This window comes from Schistocerca gregaria, chromosome 1, assembly GCF_023897955.1.
Source record: "Schistocerca gregaria isolate iqSchGreg1 chromosome 1, iqSchGreg1.2, whole genome shotgun sequence".
NCBI lineage: Eukaryota > Metazoa > Arthropoda > Insecta > Orthoptera > Acrididae > Schistocerca > Schistocerca gregaria.
The window spans coordinates 98,464,451-98,483,148 of record NC_064920.1 but is presented as its reverse complement, the minus strand read 5'-3'; positions in this window follow the sequence as shown (position 1 = coordinate 98,483,148).

The following is an 18,698-nucleotide window of genomic DNA, read 5'->3' as shown; positions in this document are numbered from 1 at the left end:
GCAAATAACCTGACATAGATGATCTTTCATTGCGAATTATCGTCTTTTGTTAGGTGAGAAGGAACCCAGCGGGCACACTCCACCCCAACTAGTGGAAGATTTTGTCAGCACTACCAACAGAGATATCGAGATTTACTGCGAGGTGTTTGATTGTCATGCGATGATTAACTTGAATGAAAGTGTCTCCAAGTTCCAACAATGTAAGAGTTACATGTGTGTGCAGCCGCTGGCCCACTGTAGTTCTGACAGATTTGTGCGACCTTTCTGTGATGATGACAGGCGCCTCGCCCAACGAGTCACCGTGGTTTTATTCACTGCCAAGTTTCTGTAGACATTATACAAGTGTGTATTCATATCTCTGTTTTTATGCTACAGGAAACTAGATGACAGGTCTATGCTTGGAACCGACCTACGTTACAGATGCCATTAGGAAGGATACGTGTAATACCACCATCAATCGCAACTTCATGAAACTATACGGACTGAAGCTTGAATTTCCACGATGTCCCACAAAATATACTGCATTTTTTCAACAGAAATTGATCGAGAGAGTAAGTGTGTTGCATTTCTTACTGATGGTCCCTCGTATGCTGAATGACTATAAAAGTTAAGCACCCAGAAATCTGGGAGGAAAGTGAATCTTTATAGATTGGGAGGGTATGTGTATTTGTTTCAATGATTACAAAGTCCAATCAAATTTACAAATAACTTGGGAGTGTGAGATCGGTTATCAGTTTGATGTTTCACAGCTGCTGGCCTGGGTGCACGCACTGATTTTTTAGAGGTGGTTGTCATGAACCTGCTGAAACCTCCTATGAGGCAATCTGGCCCACAGTTATAGGAACTTGTCCAGGACATCCGTGACACAGAATTTGGGATGGAGATGACGTCCTAATTCTTCCGACACACATTGTGTTGAGGACAGATCTCTTGATCTTACTGGCAATGGGAGTTTCTCAGCTTCACGCAGACAGTTCACAGAGGCACATGCCATTTATGATAGAGATTTGTCCTGTTGACCAACGGCACCACAAAACTTTCACATGAAGTATAACACATGGGGACGCAGGATGTCCGTTACGTTCCGCTGTGAAATTGGTGTTCCATCTTTTATCATATTCGATAGCTCTCCACATTATCACGCGAAGACTAGTACTGCTGTGCCTCTTGAAGACACTGGAAAAATGGGACACCTCAACAGTTCCCCGGGATATTTCCCGAGGGTGTGTAGTAATGCAGAGCCGACATATATTGCTGATCAAAATGCGATGCCATTCATCAGCAGTCTATGTTTCCCGACCACGGCACCACGTGCAACGCAGCAAACTGCTATGCTGTGTTAACGGTTCCTCGCGCATGAAGTTGTAATTACCTAGTCAGTTTCCGTAAGTCTCCGATCAACGGTGCAAAGAGGACGATGGCTCATCAGTGGAATTATTTCATCCACGCTGCCCTCTGGAGTTTAAACGTTGTACTAAGTTACCCTAGTCTTGTTGTATACATGTGTGTGTTTTCTTTTATTTTTCACTTTAAATTTGTCTTATTACTGATCACGTTTCTCTGGTGTCTCCTGGTGTCAAATGACATTGCCCGGTTGTCATAAAACCTGTATTTCTTGTGTGTCCATTTTACACCGATATCGCCGGAGTGTAACACTCTGTTTCCTCCTAACCTTTCTCTACCCAGACCGTACTGCGATCTCCGTATGTGTGGTAACTATTGCTAGTATCTCTGGAGGTCGACAACGGTACCGAAACACTTTTTTGGGGACACAACAACTTAGGTACTTTCCACATGATTCTGTCGTTCTCCAGTAAAGCCATCAGAAAATAAAAATAAATTGCAAAAAGACTTATAAAAAATATCTGTAGGTGCGAAAATTGGAAATTGACCATAAATAGCCGGCCAGAGTGGCGAAGAGGCTCTAGGCGCTACAGTATGGAACCGCACGACCGCTACGGTTGCAGGTTCGAATCCTGCCTCGGGCATGGATATGTGTGACGTCCTTAGCTTAGTTACGTTTAAGTAGTTCTAAGTTCTAGGGGACTGATGACCTTAGAAGTTAAGTCCCATAGTGCTCAGAGCCATTTGAACCATACATAATGAAAAGTTTGAACTCATCCACATAAGTGTTAAAAGGAATTCGTTAAACTTCGTTTATACGATAAATCAACTATACCTAGAAACTAGAATTGTGAACAATATAAACTGGAAAGTTGTGGAAAGGGCGGACCAGAGACGGCGATTTATTAGCAGAACATTTAGAAGATTCAACAGTTCTGTTGAAGAGATTGCCTCGGCTACGCCTATCCGTCCTCTTAAGATGTACTGCTGTGCTGTGTGGGACCCTTACCGTATATGATTAACGGAGTATATTAAGAAAATTCAGATAAGTTCATTACGTTTTCTACTATACAGAAATAGGAAGGAGAGCGTCACGGACATAATACAGGAATTGGGGTGGGCATCATTAAAAGAAAGGCGTTTCTTGTGGCGGCAGGATCATCTCACGAAATATCGATCATCAGCTTTCTCCTCTGAATGTGAAAATATTTTGTTGACGTCGACATACATAGGGACAAACGATCATCATAATAAAGTAAGTTCAATGAAGCCTCTGCCAGGCACTTGAGTGTGATTTGCAGAATATCCATGTAGATGTAGACATAGATGTACGAGAATGACAAAATAGGAGAAACTGAAGTGCTCGAATACCAAAGATATACAGAGGAAAACATAAGAGTGTCCCAAAGAATATCCTTCAACAAGGCTGTCAACCCGAGAAACAACTGAAAAGTATATCTTTCTGGAATGGGATTCTAAAAGCAACATCTGACGTGTGGAAGCAGCGGAAACCTAAATTTGGCTGAACACCGGAAAAATCTTCAAGTTGGGATTTAAAAACTTCTGGATGTCCAGTTCAATTCTCTAAATTATCATTTAGTTCAGAAACGTCATGGCATCGATTGAAGACGAACCACGAAATCTATTTTTTGAAGTGGATTCACTGTGACCTCAAATAAAGATTAAATTACTAAACTCGAAGAACAATGTAATGAATAATAGAAGCTCTCCAGCTTGATGATATTTCCTGATATCTCTGTTTGGACCTCCCTGTCTTTTACGTTGTATTGTTCTGGATCTCTTGAGGAGTGAGGGAATACATTACAATTATACTTTTTTATCTTGGCATCTTTATACAAATCGCTGTCACGGAACTGAAAAGCAAGATAATTAAGTAGAAGTTAATTTTTATTTTTTTCCTTCTCTCATTTCTTCAAACGCATGTGACATACTTCCATACAACCGAAACTCTTCCTCATATACCATGTTACTAATGATTCTTCTATGTTAAGTAAACTTTTATAAGACAGTCGATTTCTCCTACGATTTCTTTGCGATACCTGTTTGATATTGTTGTTGTTGCGGTATTAAGTCCTGAGACTGGTTTGATGCAGCTCTCCATGCTACTCTATCCTGTGCAAGCTTCTTCATCTCCCAGTAACTACTGCAACCTACATCCTTCTGAATCTGCTTAGTGTTTACATCTCTTGGTCTCCCTCTACGATTTTTACCCTCCACACTGCTCTTCAGTACTAAATTGGTGATCCCTTGATGCCTCAGAACATGCCCTACCAACCTATTCCTTCTTCTTGGTCAAACTATTTATCGTCCATGTTTCACTTCCATACATGGCTACACTCCTTACAAAAACTTTCAGAAACGACTTCCTGACACTTAAATCTATACCCGACGTTAAGAAATTTCTCTTCTTCAGAAACGCTTTTCTTGCCATTGCCAGTCTACATTTTATATCCTCTCTACTTCGAACATCATCAGTTATTTTACTCCCCAAATAGCAGAACTCCTTTACTACTTTAAGTTCCACATTTTCTAATCTAAATCCTTAGCATCACACGACTTAATTCGACTACATTCCATTATCCTTGTTTTGCTTTTGTTGATGTTTATGTTATACACCCCTTTCAAGACATTGCCCATTCCGTTCAACTGCTCTTCCAAGTCCTTTGCTATCTCTGACAGAATTACAATGTCATCGGCGACACTCAAAGTTTTTATTTCTTCTCCATGGATTTTAATACCTACTCCAAACTTTTCTTTTGTTTTCTTTACTACGTGCTCAATACACAGATTGAGTAGCATCAGGGAGAGGCTACAACCCTGTCTCACTCCCTTCCGAGCCACTGCTTCTCTTTCATGCCCCTCGACTCTTAGAACAGTCTTCTTGTTCTGTACAAGTTGTAAATAGACATTCGCTCCCTGTATTTGAAAAATAGTATTCCAGTCAACATTGACAAAAGCATTCTGTAACTCCAGAAATACTAGAAACGTAGGTTTGCCTTTCGTTAATCTTTCTTCTAAGGTAAGTCGTAGGGTCAGTATTGCCTCACGTGTTCCAACATTTCTACCAAACTGATCATCCCCGAGGTCGGCTTCTACCAGTTTTTCCATTTGTCTGCAAAGAATTCGCGTTAGTATTTTACAGCTGTGACTTATTAAAATGATAGTTCGGTAATTTTCACATCTGTCAACACCTGCTTTCTTTGGGATTGGAATTAATATATTCTTCTTGAAGTCTGAGGAAATTTCACCTGTCTCATACATCTTGCTCACCAAATGGTAGAGTTTTGTCAGGACTGGCTCTCCCAAGGCCGTCAGTAGTTCTAATGGAATGTTGTCTACTTCCGGCGCCTTGCTTCGACTTAGGTCTGTCAGTGCCTTGTCAAACCCTTCACGCAGTGTCATATCTCCCATTTCACCTTCATCTACCTCTTCTTCCATTTCCATAATATTGTCATCTAGAACATCGCCCCTGTATAGACCCTCTATTTACTACTTCCACCATTCTGCTTTCCCTTCTTTGCTTAGAACTGGGTTTCCATCTGAGCGCTTGATATTCATGCTATTAGCTCTCTTTTCTCCTAAAGTCACTTTAATTTTCTTGTAGGCAGTATCTATCTTAACCCTCGTCAGATAAGCCCCTACATCCTTGCATTTGTCCTCTAGCCATCACCGCTTACTCATTTTGCACTTCCCGTGGAACTCATTTTTGAGACTTTGTATTCCTCTTTGCCTGCTTCACTTACTGCATTTTTGTATTATCTCCTTTCATGAATTAAACTCAGTATCTCTTTTGTGACCCTAGGATTTCTACTAGCCCTCGTCTTTTTACCTACTGGATCCTCTTCTGCATTCACTATTTCATTCCTCATACCCACACATTCTTCTTCTTTAAAATCTACTTCCTAAATCTCTGTCTTACCATTATATAATCTATCTGAAACCTTTTAGTATCTCCAGGGTTCTTCCATGTATACTACCTTCTTTCATGATTCTTGAACCAAGTGTTAGTTATGATTAAATTATGTTCTGTGCAAAATTCTACCAGGCGGCTTCCTCTGGCATCCGTATTCGCCTACTACGTTTCCTTCTCTTCGTTTTCAATCTGTTGAATTCCAGTCACCCATGACTATTAAATTTTCGTCTCCATTCTCTACCTGAATAATTTCTTTTATCTCATAATTCATTTCATGAATTTCTTCATCATTTGCAGAGCTAGTTCGCATCAAAACTTGTACTACTGCAGTAGGCGCAATGTATTCACTACTCTGTTTGTAGTAGCTTTCCCGTACTCCTACTTTTTATTCATTATTAAACCTACTCCTAGATTACATCTATTTGATTTTCTATTTATAACCCTGTATTCATCTGCCCAAAAGTCTTGTTCCTCCTGCCAGCGAACTTTACTAATTCCCACTATATCTCTCTTTAACCTATCCAGTTCCCTTTTTAAATTTCCTAACCTACCTGCCCGATTAAGGGATCTGACATTCCACGCTCCGATCCGTAGAACCCCAGTTTTCTTTCTGCTGACAACGACATCGTCTTGCGTAGTCCCCGCCCGGAGATCCGAAGGCGGGACTATTTTACCTCCGGAATATTTTACCCAAGAGGACGCCATCATCATTTAATCATACAGTAAACCTGCATGCCCTCGTGAAAAATTACGGCTGCACTTACCCGTTCCTTTCAGCCGTTCGCAGTAACAGCACAGCATGGCCGTTTCGGTTAGTGTTACAAGGCCAGGTCAGTCAATCAGCCAGATTGTTGCAACTGCAACTACTGAAAAGGCTGCTCTACCTCTTCAGAAACCACACGTTTGTCTGGCCTCTCAACAGATACCCTTCCGTTGTGGTTGCACCTACGGTACGGCTATCTGTATCGTTGAGGCACGCAAGCCTCCCCACCATCGGCAAGGTCTGTGGTTCATGTTGTGGTTTGTTTGATAGAAGATGAAAAAACTGCGGACGTTGATTTAACAATGTGCGATGTAGAAGCTACATTGAAGACTTCTGAATATGCCGCAAAAAATCGTCTTCTTCAAAGTGTAAAATACAGAGAGGGGCATTTTTAAGACAAATGCCCTCACATCTGCATAGCTGAACACACCGAGCACGAATCTGTAAATATATGCGGTACTTACCACAGATAGCGCAACAAAATTAAGTCATCTTATTATGGATTTTTTACACAATTAATTGCCCTGCGAAAATTGTTTCATTTTAGTTTCCATCATTGCCTTAGCACAATTTGGCAATATTAATGCCATACTGAACCAATGACTCGATTGAGCAGATAATGAAGGAGCAATGGCAGTAGAACAAAACATACCTTCAGGTGGTATACGTGTGGGAGAACTGAGAAGAAACTGTCGACAGTGTCGTAATTCACAAAATCAGTAAAAACTTTGGCATTGTAATCATTCAATTGCAAATATGTGGGCCTGGATATCTAGCACAAGCATTTTCCTTACAGCCACTTTCTTAGGCATAAACCGCAATTGAGAAGATATTTAATTTATAACCGCGACCATACTTCACACATAAAATTGCGACGGCCTTGGTATTTTTTAATATGTTTCATTCTTTGCCACGAAGAGCAGAACAGACTATTTGGGATGCAGCATTATACAGCAATAGCTACTAATATTTCAGGCAAATCCAGGCGAATGACTAATGATGATGCCCAATTGAAATATTTGGGACAACATTTTCAGTACCAGCCCTTTTTTAACAATGAAGGTGAGCGTCCAAGAAACGTCAGACCTAGGAAATTAAAGAGCTTTTTAACTAACCTCAAAAAATTCAAGGAAAATAAGTCAAGGGCATACATTCTCTTGTCAAAAGGATACAGACATCTCTATGGAACGTGGAATTCATCACAATAAGTCACGAGAGGTAGATTCTCCAGTATAAGGGAAGATTGACTATTATCAGTAGAAAAGCAGTAATAGCAAAATCGATGGGTTAGGGCATTTCAGTGAATTCGAACGTGCACTCGTCATTAGAAGGTCACCTATCAGGTACATTTCAACCCTACTGAAACAACCCAAGTCGAGTGTTGGCGCTGAGACTGTGAAGAGAAAACATGAAGAAACAGCAACAGCTTAACCAGAAAGAGTCTGACCTCATGTACTGACAGACACGACAAACGAGAATTGTCGAATGAGGCTGTAAAAAGCCGCATGAAATCAGCGGAAAGAATCACTCGTGAGATCCAAAGAGATGCCAGACGTTCAAATTGTCAATGACTGTGTGTAGGATGTTAAAAGGAATTAGTACTGTGGTAGAGCACCCTCTCGTAAGTCACACATTTATGCGGTCAGTTATAAGGGACGCTTGAGACTGTGTAAAGAGCGACTCCACCATACAGCGGATGACTGGAAACGAGCAATTTGGAGTGATAAATCACAATCTGCCATGTGGGAATCCTAATGAAGAATCAGGGTTTGGTGAATGCCTGAAAAACAGTATCTGCTTCATTTCTATTACTACCACTGATGTATGGAAGAAGTAGTATTACGACATGGGGCACTTTTCGTTTTGCAAGTGTGGTCCCCTTATTGCTCGTAAGAAAATACTACGTGCGGAAAGATACGGACACCTTCTGAAGCACTGTCTGGAGCGCACAGTAGAGGAACGTTTTGGAGGAGGAGTTCCTTTGCGTCAGCATGATAATGCTTCTTTTCAGAAGCTATGATTTGTGACGCAATTTTTTGTGAGCTGAGATCAACTACCCTTCCACAGTCTCGTGCACCTACCTACGGGACGGGATAAAATAGCGCCTTCCTTCCGGGCCGTAGCGTCCAACATCACTACTTTCTCTGGTTGCGGCTCTTGAGAAAGAATCGCCTGCCATTCCTCCACAGAGAGTCAGGCATTTCATTGAAAGTGTCCCCAGAAAAGTTTGAGTGGTGATAAAGTCGAAGGGTGAACACATCCCATACTAACGAGCGCTAATAGGTGGCCGGATACTTTTCACCATATGATCTGCATGCTTGCCTTTAGATGTGACCAAAAGAGTGAATTCGATGAGATACTGAAAGTGTCCAATGTATGTATGCCGCCAAACAGTCTTATGAGTTTGTGTGCGTCTCTCTCTCTCTCTCTCTCTCTCTCTCTCTCTCTCTCTCTCTCTGTGTGTGTGTGTGTGTGTGTGTGTGTGTGTGTGTGTGTATGTGTGTGTGTGTGTGTTTTTGAACCTCCACTTCCAAAATCCCATCACCTACAAATAGGTTGGTACAGGATACCCAGTACTTATTTACTTATTTATCGTATAGTTTTTGAACACAGTATTAAATATAATACGAACAGTAAAACATGTAGTTTACAAACAGACATCTCAATTTTTAATACGATCCTTTTCATCTTCCGTAGCCATCAGGAAATCGTACAAAGTACCACGATGGGTTTTGTCGGTCATTCTGTAACAATATGACGAAAGGTTTGCCTGGCTGCTCCACAGTCGCAGTTTGCAGCGTAGTCTTATACAGTCTGTGACGAAAGTTCGTGCTTCTGTCATGAGTGATGCGTATTCTGTTGGAATCTTTCCGTGTTCTCCTCTATAGGCCATGGAGAGTGTATCTTTTCCATGCAGGGGAAAATCTGGCAATGTGGAGGGAAAGCCTCTGTCCAGTCTCGTGCCCATGTGTCTGAGATGTGTGCACTTCTGTGGTGTCTTGGCGGATAGGAAGTTGCGGATTCCCATGTATACGTTTAAACTCAGGTACAAGAGCTGCTTTTCATCGAAGTCCAAGAGGCGGAATGCGGCGCAATGTGGACAGCCATTCGACAGGAGTTGATCTTGTAAGACGGATAATTTTCATTGTGTTGTTCAGTTGTACGTCTAGATGTGTGTGTGTGTGTGTGTGTGTGTGTGTGTGTGTGTGTGTGTGTTTGTGTGTGCATGGGTGGGTAGGTGCTGTGTTGTACCACACAGAGGCACCATACTCCTTAGCAGAGCAGCATAGCCAAAGTGCTGAAGTGTGCAGAGTTTCAGCAGCGGAACGCCATATAGTTCCGCACAGCTTACGTAGGATGTTTCTCCTAGTTCTTTTCTTTACAGCTGTGGTTTCCAGGTGCTTCTTGAAGCGAATGATGTCTGACATCACAGTACATGTAACATGCCCATCTTGTCCTCCTGACAAGACATGTTGGACCATGTAGGAAAATCCGCTAAATCAATATAGAAGGATATCCAGCGAATAATATCTAAAGGCCGTAAATTCAACTAAATTCCTAGCAATTACAACTACAAACAACATAAAGGAAATCACCCACACAAAATGTTGTGGGGAAGGCAAACCAAACACTGCGTCTTACTGACATGATACTTAGAAAATACACTCCTGGAAATTGAAATAAGAACACCGTGAATTCATTCTCCGAGGAAGGGGAAACTTTATTGACACATTCCTGGGGTCAGATACATCACATGATCACACTGACAGAAACACAGGCACATAGATACAGGCAACAGAGCATGCACAATGTCGGCACTAGTACAGTGTATATCCACCTTTCGCAGCAATGCAGGCTGCTATTCTCCCATGGAGACGATCGTAGAGATGCTGGATGTAGTCCTGTGGAACGGCTTGCCATGCCATTCCCACCTGGCGCCTCAGTTGGACCAGCGTTCGTGCTGGACGTGTTGACCGCGTGAGACGACGCTTCATCCAGTCCCAAACATGCTCAATGGGGGACAGATCCGGAGATCTTGCTGGCCAGGGTAGTTGACTTACACCTTCTAGAACACGTTGGGTGGCACGGGATACATGCGGACGTGCATTGTCCTGTTGGAACAGCAAGTTCCCTTGCCGGTCTAGGAATGGTAGAACGATGGGTTCGATGACGGTTTGGATGTACCGTGCACTATTCAGTGTCCCCTCGACGATCACCAGAAGTGTACGGCCAGTGTAGGAGATCGCTCCCCACACCATGATGCCGGGTGTTGGCCCTGTGTGCCTCGGTCGTATGCAGTCCTGATTGTGGCGCTCACCTGCACGGCGCCAAACACGCATAGGACCATCATTGGCACCAAGGCAGAAGCGACTCTCATCGCTGAGGACGACACGTCTCCATTCGTCCCTCCATTCACACCTGTCGCGACACCACTGGAGGCGGGCTGCACGATGTTGGGGCGTGAGCGGAAGACGGCCTAACGGTGTGCGGGACCATAGCCCAGCTTCATGGAGACGGTTCCGAATGGTCCTCGCCGATACCCCAGGAGCAACAGTGTCCCTAATGTGCTGGGAAGTGGCGGTGCGGTCCCCTACGGCACTGCGTAGGATCTTACGGTCTAGGCGTGCATCCGTGCGTCGCTGCGGTCCGGTCCCAGGTCGACGGGCACGTGCACCTTCCGCCGACCACTGGCGACAACATCGATGTACTGTGGAGACCTCACGCCCCACGTGTTGAGCAATTCGGCGGTACGTCCACCCGGCCTCCCGCATGCCCACTATACGCCCTCGCTCAAAGTCCGTCAACTGCGCATACGGTTCACGTCCACGCTGTCGCGGCATGCTACCAGTGTTAAAGACTGCGATGGAGCTCCGTATGCCGTGGCAAAGTGGCTGACACTGACGGCGGCGGTGCACAAATGCTGCGCAGCTAGCGCCATTCGACGGCCAACACCGTGGTTCCTGGTGTGTCCGCTGTGCCGTGCGTGTGATCATTGCTTGTACAGCCCTCTCGCAGTGTCCGGAGCAAGTATGGTGGGTCTGACACACCGGTGTCAATGTGTTCTTTTTTCCATTTCCAGGAGTATATAACAGAGCTAATAAAGCGACTTGTTGCACTACGGTTTCCCATCCTCATTTGGAGAACTATTGCGCGGTGTGAGATCCTCACAATATACAATGAACTGAGTATAGCTTTAGTATTCAGAGATGAGCAACACGTGTTTCATTACTGTCAAATAGCGGAGAGAGTGTCACTGACGTTTCTCGCTGCGCCGGGAACACCTCACTAGATTTCAGTCACGAACTTTTTCCTTCGAATGCGGAAATAATTTGTTCACGCTGACCTACATAGGGAGAAACGACCATGATGATAAAATAAGGAAAATCAGAGCACGCATGGAAAGACACAGGTGTTCCTTTATTCCACGCGCTCTTCGATATTGGAATAATACAGATCTTTTGTGAAAGGTTTTCGATGAACCCACTGCCCGGCACTGAAGTGTCATTTGCACAGTATCCATGTGGATGTATATCTAGATGAATACATACTGCTGGGTGTCCTAGGTAATGTGATTATGTTTCCTCTACTCGAAGGAGGATAGACGGGTGTTGGTGATGAGTACCATTACAAACTAATTGCTCTCTTCATTCAGCTGCGCGTGAGCGTGTTGGAAAAGATTTATTCGTATGAAAGCTAATATTAATCTGCGGAGACCTTGAAAATTAAGTCTTATAAACTTTACTAATAAGAAAGTAATACTAATCACAGGAAGACATTTACTGTTGGCTTACCTCACAGGGATTGGCAGCTGCACACAATACAAAGAAGTAAAAGAACTCTCACGAATTTCATCACTGATTCCATTTAACGTTAAGATTTCACTTGAGACCTGAGAGAGAACACAATGGGTCCCACTAGGCCGTAAAGTAGAAGAGTCGGTAGCTTTCCCAAAGCCAACGCGTGTTTCTGGAGGGAAGAAGTTTCTCTGCAGCAGACGTTGGATTTTCCTCCATCTGGGACAGAACGCCCCTAGGGAAACGGTAGGCTATTTCATGGCTTTCTGGGTTTCTGCACATCGAAACTCGCTTTGAAAGAGACAAGCCCAAATGCTTAGCTATTTCACCCCAGTACTTTCATTTGAAAGAAAATAATCAAATTAGCGAAAGTCGTTAAATTCTAATATAGATAGAGAAATAAATACATTGCTTCCATTCGTTTTCATGACCAATAACTGACAGTAAGGTTATAATTTAACTGTGAGATGCTTCATGTAACGATGTACCTCGCAACTAACGTTATTTGAACTGCAGGAGTTCAAATGAGCTGTAAAAAGCTATATTTATATAGCTTAATGTTGAATCGATAGCAACCGATTAAAAGAAGTTATGTGTACTTAAAATCTAATTCTTGAGAGTTTCTAACTACGCGGCAGAAGCATGAACACCAAAAGACGAAGAAAAGATAGTCCTCAAGATATATAAAATATATAATTCGAAATTACACGCCCAACTGCGTGATTGGTTGATAACTACCCCTGAGACTAAGAAACATTTGTCTCATAACCTACATTTACTCAACAATTCAGATAATTTTGTTTGGACACAAATTACAATTCAGCTAGTACAGTTATATTTGGTGAATTTTCTGGTTTAATAAATAACATATACACTAAATTCCTTTCCTTTTACGGATATAAACTTCCCGTTTTCGGTTCTTTGTGCACGCCTTATTATAACAAGATAAATTTGAATGCAGCACTTAGTTTATTTCACCTGATTATAGTGACATATATTGGACAGAGGTTCATCAATTGAAACCATGTCAGTTGATACGAGGTGACTTGCATACGGCGTACTCTGGCTTTTTGCGTACACTACGTAGCTATGTTCGTATGCTATTTCAGGTCATTCTAGGTGTCAGACTATTCCTGTGTTAGTAAAATGGTGTATTTTATTTAATGTTGAATTGGCTAATACAGACACATCTAAAAATTAAAATTCATCGATAGAGTGTAGTGCCTGATATATCCTCAACATAATGTTGCTATTCAATGACATAAAAAGAAATTATTTTGATGGTCTTAAAATTTACTTTTAGTTTTACTTTCACGTTTTCAGTCTTATCCTTGTTAAACCAATTGAAACAAAATGTGATTCCATATCAAAGAAATAATTCGATGATCAGTTATTATAGCAGTCCATGTACAGTCTACGTATAAGAGAAAAGAATTCAGCGGACGTGTCGACGGTATTATCACTTGTAGGACAGCCATGGCGCTACGTTTCGACGCCACACACATGAGAGGAAAAATTCGGCTAATAAACATGCCGATTAGATGGAAATGAACAGGTCAAATGGAGAAGGTACGTTCCAGCTGGCCACAATGATAATAAAGGCCAACGTGGCAATAATACCCAAAGAGGGAAGATCGTCAATAAAGATATTAAAGAGCAATCATAGTCATTATAAAGGCAGTATCAACGAAGTAGTACCCAAAGAGTGAATCCAAAGCATGAGCCATCAGCAGCTACTAATGGGACCAGATATACAATAAGAGTGGACATTGATTTAGTATTTAGGCCAAGCGGCCATTAATTCAGAAGACACCATGACAACGATTGCACCTGTCTCAGAGTTAGGCCTCCTGGGCAGTGCATTTGATTGTGACAATAGCAAAACGCAGGATGTTTCTTGTCTCCTGAGAGTGCGAAGTTCATGTGTATACAATATGACACACTCATAGTGAAAATGTGTTCTGGCTAGTGCGTTGTTTGATCAGATACCTCGCATATAGACTTGTCAACTGGTAAATAAACTCATTTAAAGAGTGAATATCAACTTCGCAGGCAGACTAACGTCCCTGTGAAAGATTTTTCTCTGTTCCCCAACACCAACCCTGAACATCTAAGATGACTCTACTCCCTCTCAGCTCCATTAATTAGAGAGAAGTACAACAGAACAACGTTGTCACGGACGTCCTCATTACGCCACGCAGACCACATCAGCTATACATTGGCAGCATGGATCTATATCAGGACATCATAGTATGCACTAGGTATATGAACATTGACAGTGTTTCTTTAAATTAATAAGTTGAGATCCAACAAGGCCGCATCTTTCAAACAGAGAATCTGTATACTTACAAATCAGGTCCACAAAACCCAGCATGAACATCACTATTTTTATATATTTAGGAGATGTCATTACTGTGTGTGCAGCCTAAGGGCATCGACTGCACATCGACCAGTACAGCGCCACTAAACAGCATCACAGAGACGCTGATCCAGGCGCCAGTGGAAAGATAGGGTAGCACCACACCTCCAAGAAGACTGAATTCACGTCCCTTGTCAACACTGACTTAACCAGCAGCCCATCGCTAGTCGGCACCAGTTCCGCCGCAGACCTAGGGAATGTCAGTACTGAGTAATAGGAAGACGATACTTAGCCTGCATTCTACGAGTAGTAATGGTGTGTAAAGGAACTGCACGTAGGAGGCACAGGAAGCACATCAAGCGACTTCATAACGAGAAGTTATGTTGCTTTCCCTTTTTAGAATTAAAGTGTTCCATTAATCTGCTGGCGCTTTGTACAGATCATTTTGGGTTTCTGTCACCGGACGTTGCAGATTCTCTCCTTCCTTGCTTGTGTTAGAGATGACTCCCACAGTAGCCGAAACAACACTGTGACTTTCACGTTTTTGGTAAATAGCTTATTATTGTTTGTGCCTATGCCTAAAGTATGATGAAGTCCACTACTTTTAACAAAGAGTGTGCCTGTTGAGCAACTGTTTATTTTGCGATCTTCAGTGAGAAGAATGGTTTCGTGAAGCTCTCGCCACAAGAGGATTATGTACTTGCGTCTTATTCACAGCGTAGTTACTTCTATTGCAACATACGTCCACTCAGACCGGATTACTTTAGTCAAACCTGGATTCCCCTTGATTCCCTCTTCAACTGTTTCGACAGCTTTCCCCCTCCCCAACCACCACATACACACGTATGCCTCCGATAACAAACTGAGGATTCCGTGACGCCTCACTATTTGTGTAAAACTCGTTTGCCATCCAAGATCCTGATATTCAGACAGCTGCTACTCTTTTCTCCAAAGTTTCGTACATGTGGCACATTCCTTTCTGCATCCACGTAAGCTTCAACAGCTTTCTGCTTATCCACTTAGCTATACCAACTTAGCCACCCATTTTGTCCTTCCTATCACTCTCATTTCTTAGATGTCTGTATTCCTTTTTGGCAATTTCATTAGCTGCATTTTTATATTTTCTCCTTTCATCTATTAACGTCAGTTTACCTGTGTTATCCAAGGATTTCTGCGAGGACTTGTATTTTTCTCTGTATAATTGTCTGCTGCTTTCACTATTTACTCTCCCGAAACATACATTCGCCTTCAGTTGTATTCCTTTGGCGTGTTTCTGTCAATAGTTGCCTAGTTCTTCCTTTAAAATTCTCAACACACACTGTTCCGTTCAATTTATCTGCGTCTTATTACCTTAAAACCCTACCTTTCTGTAATATGTTCAGTTTAATCATCAGTTCATAAAAACAGATTACGGCCAAAGTCCACGTTTATCCCAGTAAACTCTCTGCAAGCTTAAAATGTAGCGACATAGCTTTCTCTTGTCGTCATATAGATCACCTGAAATCTGTTGTCTTCACGTCTCTTCCACGTTGCACTAATTCAGTTACTGTTAGGCAATGGGTTAGCTACAATAAAATGGTGCTCTGAGGAAAATTCGGATAGGCGGCTCCTTCTTTCATCCAGCCTACGTTCTTCCACTGTTTTTCCATTTTCCTCTTTTCACGATATCGAAGACCTTTACTCCTCGTAAATGAAAGCTGCAAAGCGGGGCTGAAATATGAATCTTAGAAGGCAGAGGACGTGATACCGTTCTACAAAAAATGAGATGAAAAAGTCTGTAAGAACTGTAGAGGAACAATGCTACATAATGCTTATTACAAACTTAATGCAAGTGTTTTCAAGAACGTTATGAGAGAATGAAAAGGACTCTAGAGATGACCGATTACTTAGAGGAAATTTTCTATAACATCCAGGTTAACTGGAAAACAACAATAGGAGATTGTTGGTTGCTTTGGGGAGGGAGACCAAACAACGATGTCATCGGTCTCATCGGATTAGCGAAGTGCGGGGAAGGAAGTCGGAAGTGCCCTTTGAAAGGAACCATCCCGGCATTTGCCTGGAGCGATTAAGGGAAATCTGGTAAAACCTAAATCAGGATGGCCGGACGTGGGATTCAACCGTCGTCCTCCCGAATGCGAGTCCAGTAACAATAGAAGAACCGGGAAAAAATCGCACTCATAGACTAAGAAAAGTTTTGGATAAGATGAACCGACGCAGGCTTTGAAGGAAACGAAGATTTTCTAGACATTTAACACAAGTAATAAGGAGTTAGTATCAGTCAGTAAGAACATTTGACACTGGAGACATACTATCAGGCTTACGGAAAAATTTCATCCACATAATTCGGAAGATTTCAAGGAGAAATAAGCGTCAGACCTATTTCAAGTCAGCTTAACATCTCATGCATCCAATTTGTGAACAAGAATCATTTACAGAAGAATAGATAGAAAAATTGGGAATCTGTTAGATGACGATTACTCAGACATTGGAGAAGATTAAGGAAGAAGGGAAGCAGTTCTGACATGATTTGATAAAGGAAGTAAGACTGTAGAAAATTTTAGAAAATTCGAGACACGTTCATTGGATTCATTTATCTTGGAAAAGCGTTAGAAAATGGAAAATGATGCAAGACACGAGAATTTCTGAGAAAATCGGAACTACAGTATATAGAAAAATTGGGTAATATTAAATGTGTATAAGAATCCAAAGGGAGAAATAAGAACGGAGCACCAAGAAAGAAGTCTTCGGATTAACAGGGGTGCAAGACAGTAGAGGAATGCAGTACGATAAAGGTTCAAAAGTGCGATTAACCTTATAGGTGAATGAGTTACATGATAAGATTAGCTAAAGACATTGCTCTCGTCGATAAAATCGAAGGAGAAATAAAGGACATATTGAAATGAATGAGTACTCCTCGAGGCATAGGATATAGATTTAGAGAAAACCGAAGAAAGTTGAAACTAATGAGAAACAGCAGAAACGACATTACTATGAAACTTAATTTCAAAACTGCTGACCACTAAATAGACTAAATTTTTAGAAGTAGAAGAAAACCATGACGGACGGAGCAAGGAATGCACAAGCAGTAGAGGAACATAGCCAAAGAGGGCAGTCGTAGAGAAGAGAGGAATGCTCGTATAAAATTTCGGTCGTAATCTGTGTCAGAAATTTCTGAAAACATACGTTTGGATTGCAGAACTGGACAGTGGGTAAAATGAAGGAAAAAATAGTCAATCGACATGTCTGATGTGTAATGCTATAGAAAGGTGCTGAAAAGCAGGCGGACGGCTAAGATAATGAGTGAAGAGGTTCTCAGCAGAACTAGCGAGAAATAAGAGAATGTGGAAGACAATGACAAGGAGAAAGGACAGGATGGTAGGGCGTGTCGTACGAAATGAAGGAATAACTTCCATGGTACTAAAGGGAGCTGTAGAGGTTAAAAACTGTAGAGGACAACAGAGGCTGAAGAATACGTATGCGACAAATGACTGAGATCGTAGGATGCTACTCTAAGAAGATGAGGTTGGCAAAAGATAGGAATTCGTTGCATACTCTGCTGTTGGACGATTGTCAAAAAACTATTCAGAAGACAGGAAATGACCTCTTAGTTTACAATGAATCGCCTAAATCAAATGCGTAAAATGAATCATTTAAACAATTTTATAAAATAAATCTATAGTAATTGCCTTCGAAAGGAGACTTCCAATTCACTTCCGAATAGTATGAGATAAACAATCAGTGGAACAAAGTCACATTTTAACAATAGCGATGAATATTAAGTTGACTGCACTATTAATTGTAAATAACTTTCACATGATCTATGGAAGAATACACAGAACATTGTGTTCCAAGACAAGGAACGATACGAAGTCAGAATATTACAAAGTGATGTTTACTCCTATTCTAACACACGGAAATTTTTTTAAAATAGACTGAGAAAGACAAAAGGAAAATAAAACCGTCTGAAATTAAATTCTAAATGGAAGTTAAACAATCAGAGATCAAGTAAAGAAATATATTATAAAAGAAGCACATATACTGGGTGGTCCATTGATCGTGACCGGGCCAAATATCTCACGAAATAAGCGTCAAACGAAAAATTACAAAGGGCGAAGCTTGTCTAGCTTGAAGGGTGTGGCGCAATGGTTGGCCCGCTAGATAGCCCTGCCATAGGTCAAACGGGTATCAACAGCGTTATTTTAAATATGCACCCCCATTTTTATTACATTTTCGCGTAGTACGTAAGAAAATATGAAAGTTTTAGTTGGATATCTTTTTTCGCTTTGTGATAGATGGCGCTGTAATAATCACAAACATATGGGTCACAATTTTAGACGAACAGTTGGTAACAGGTAGGTTCTTTAAATTAAAATACAGAACGTAGGTACCTTTGAACATTTTATTTCAGTTGTTCCAGTGCGATACATGTACCTTTGTGAAATTATCGTTTCTGAGAACCCATGCTATTACACAACATTAATGCAATATATGCTCAAAATGATG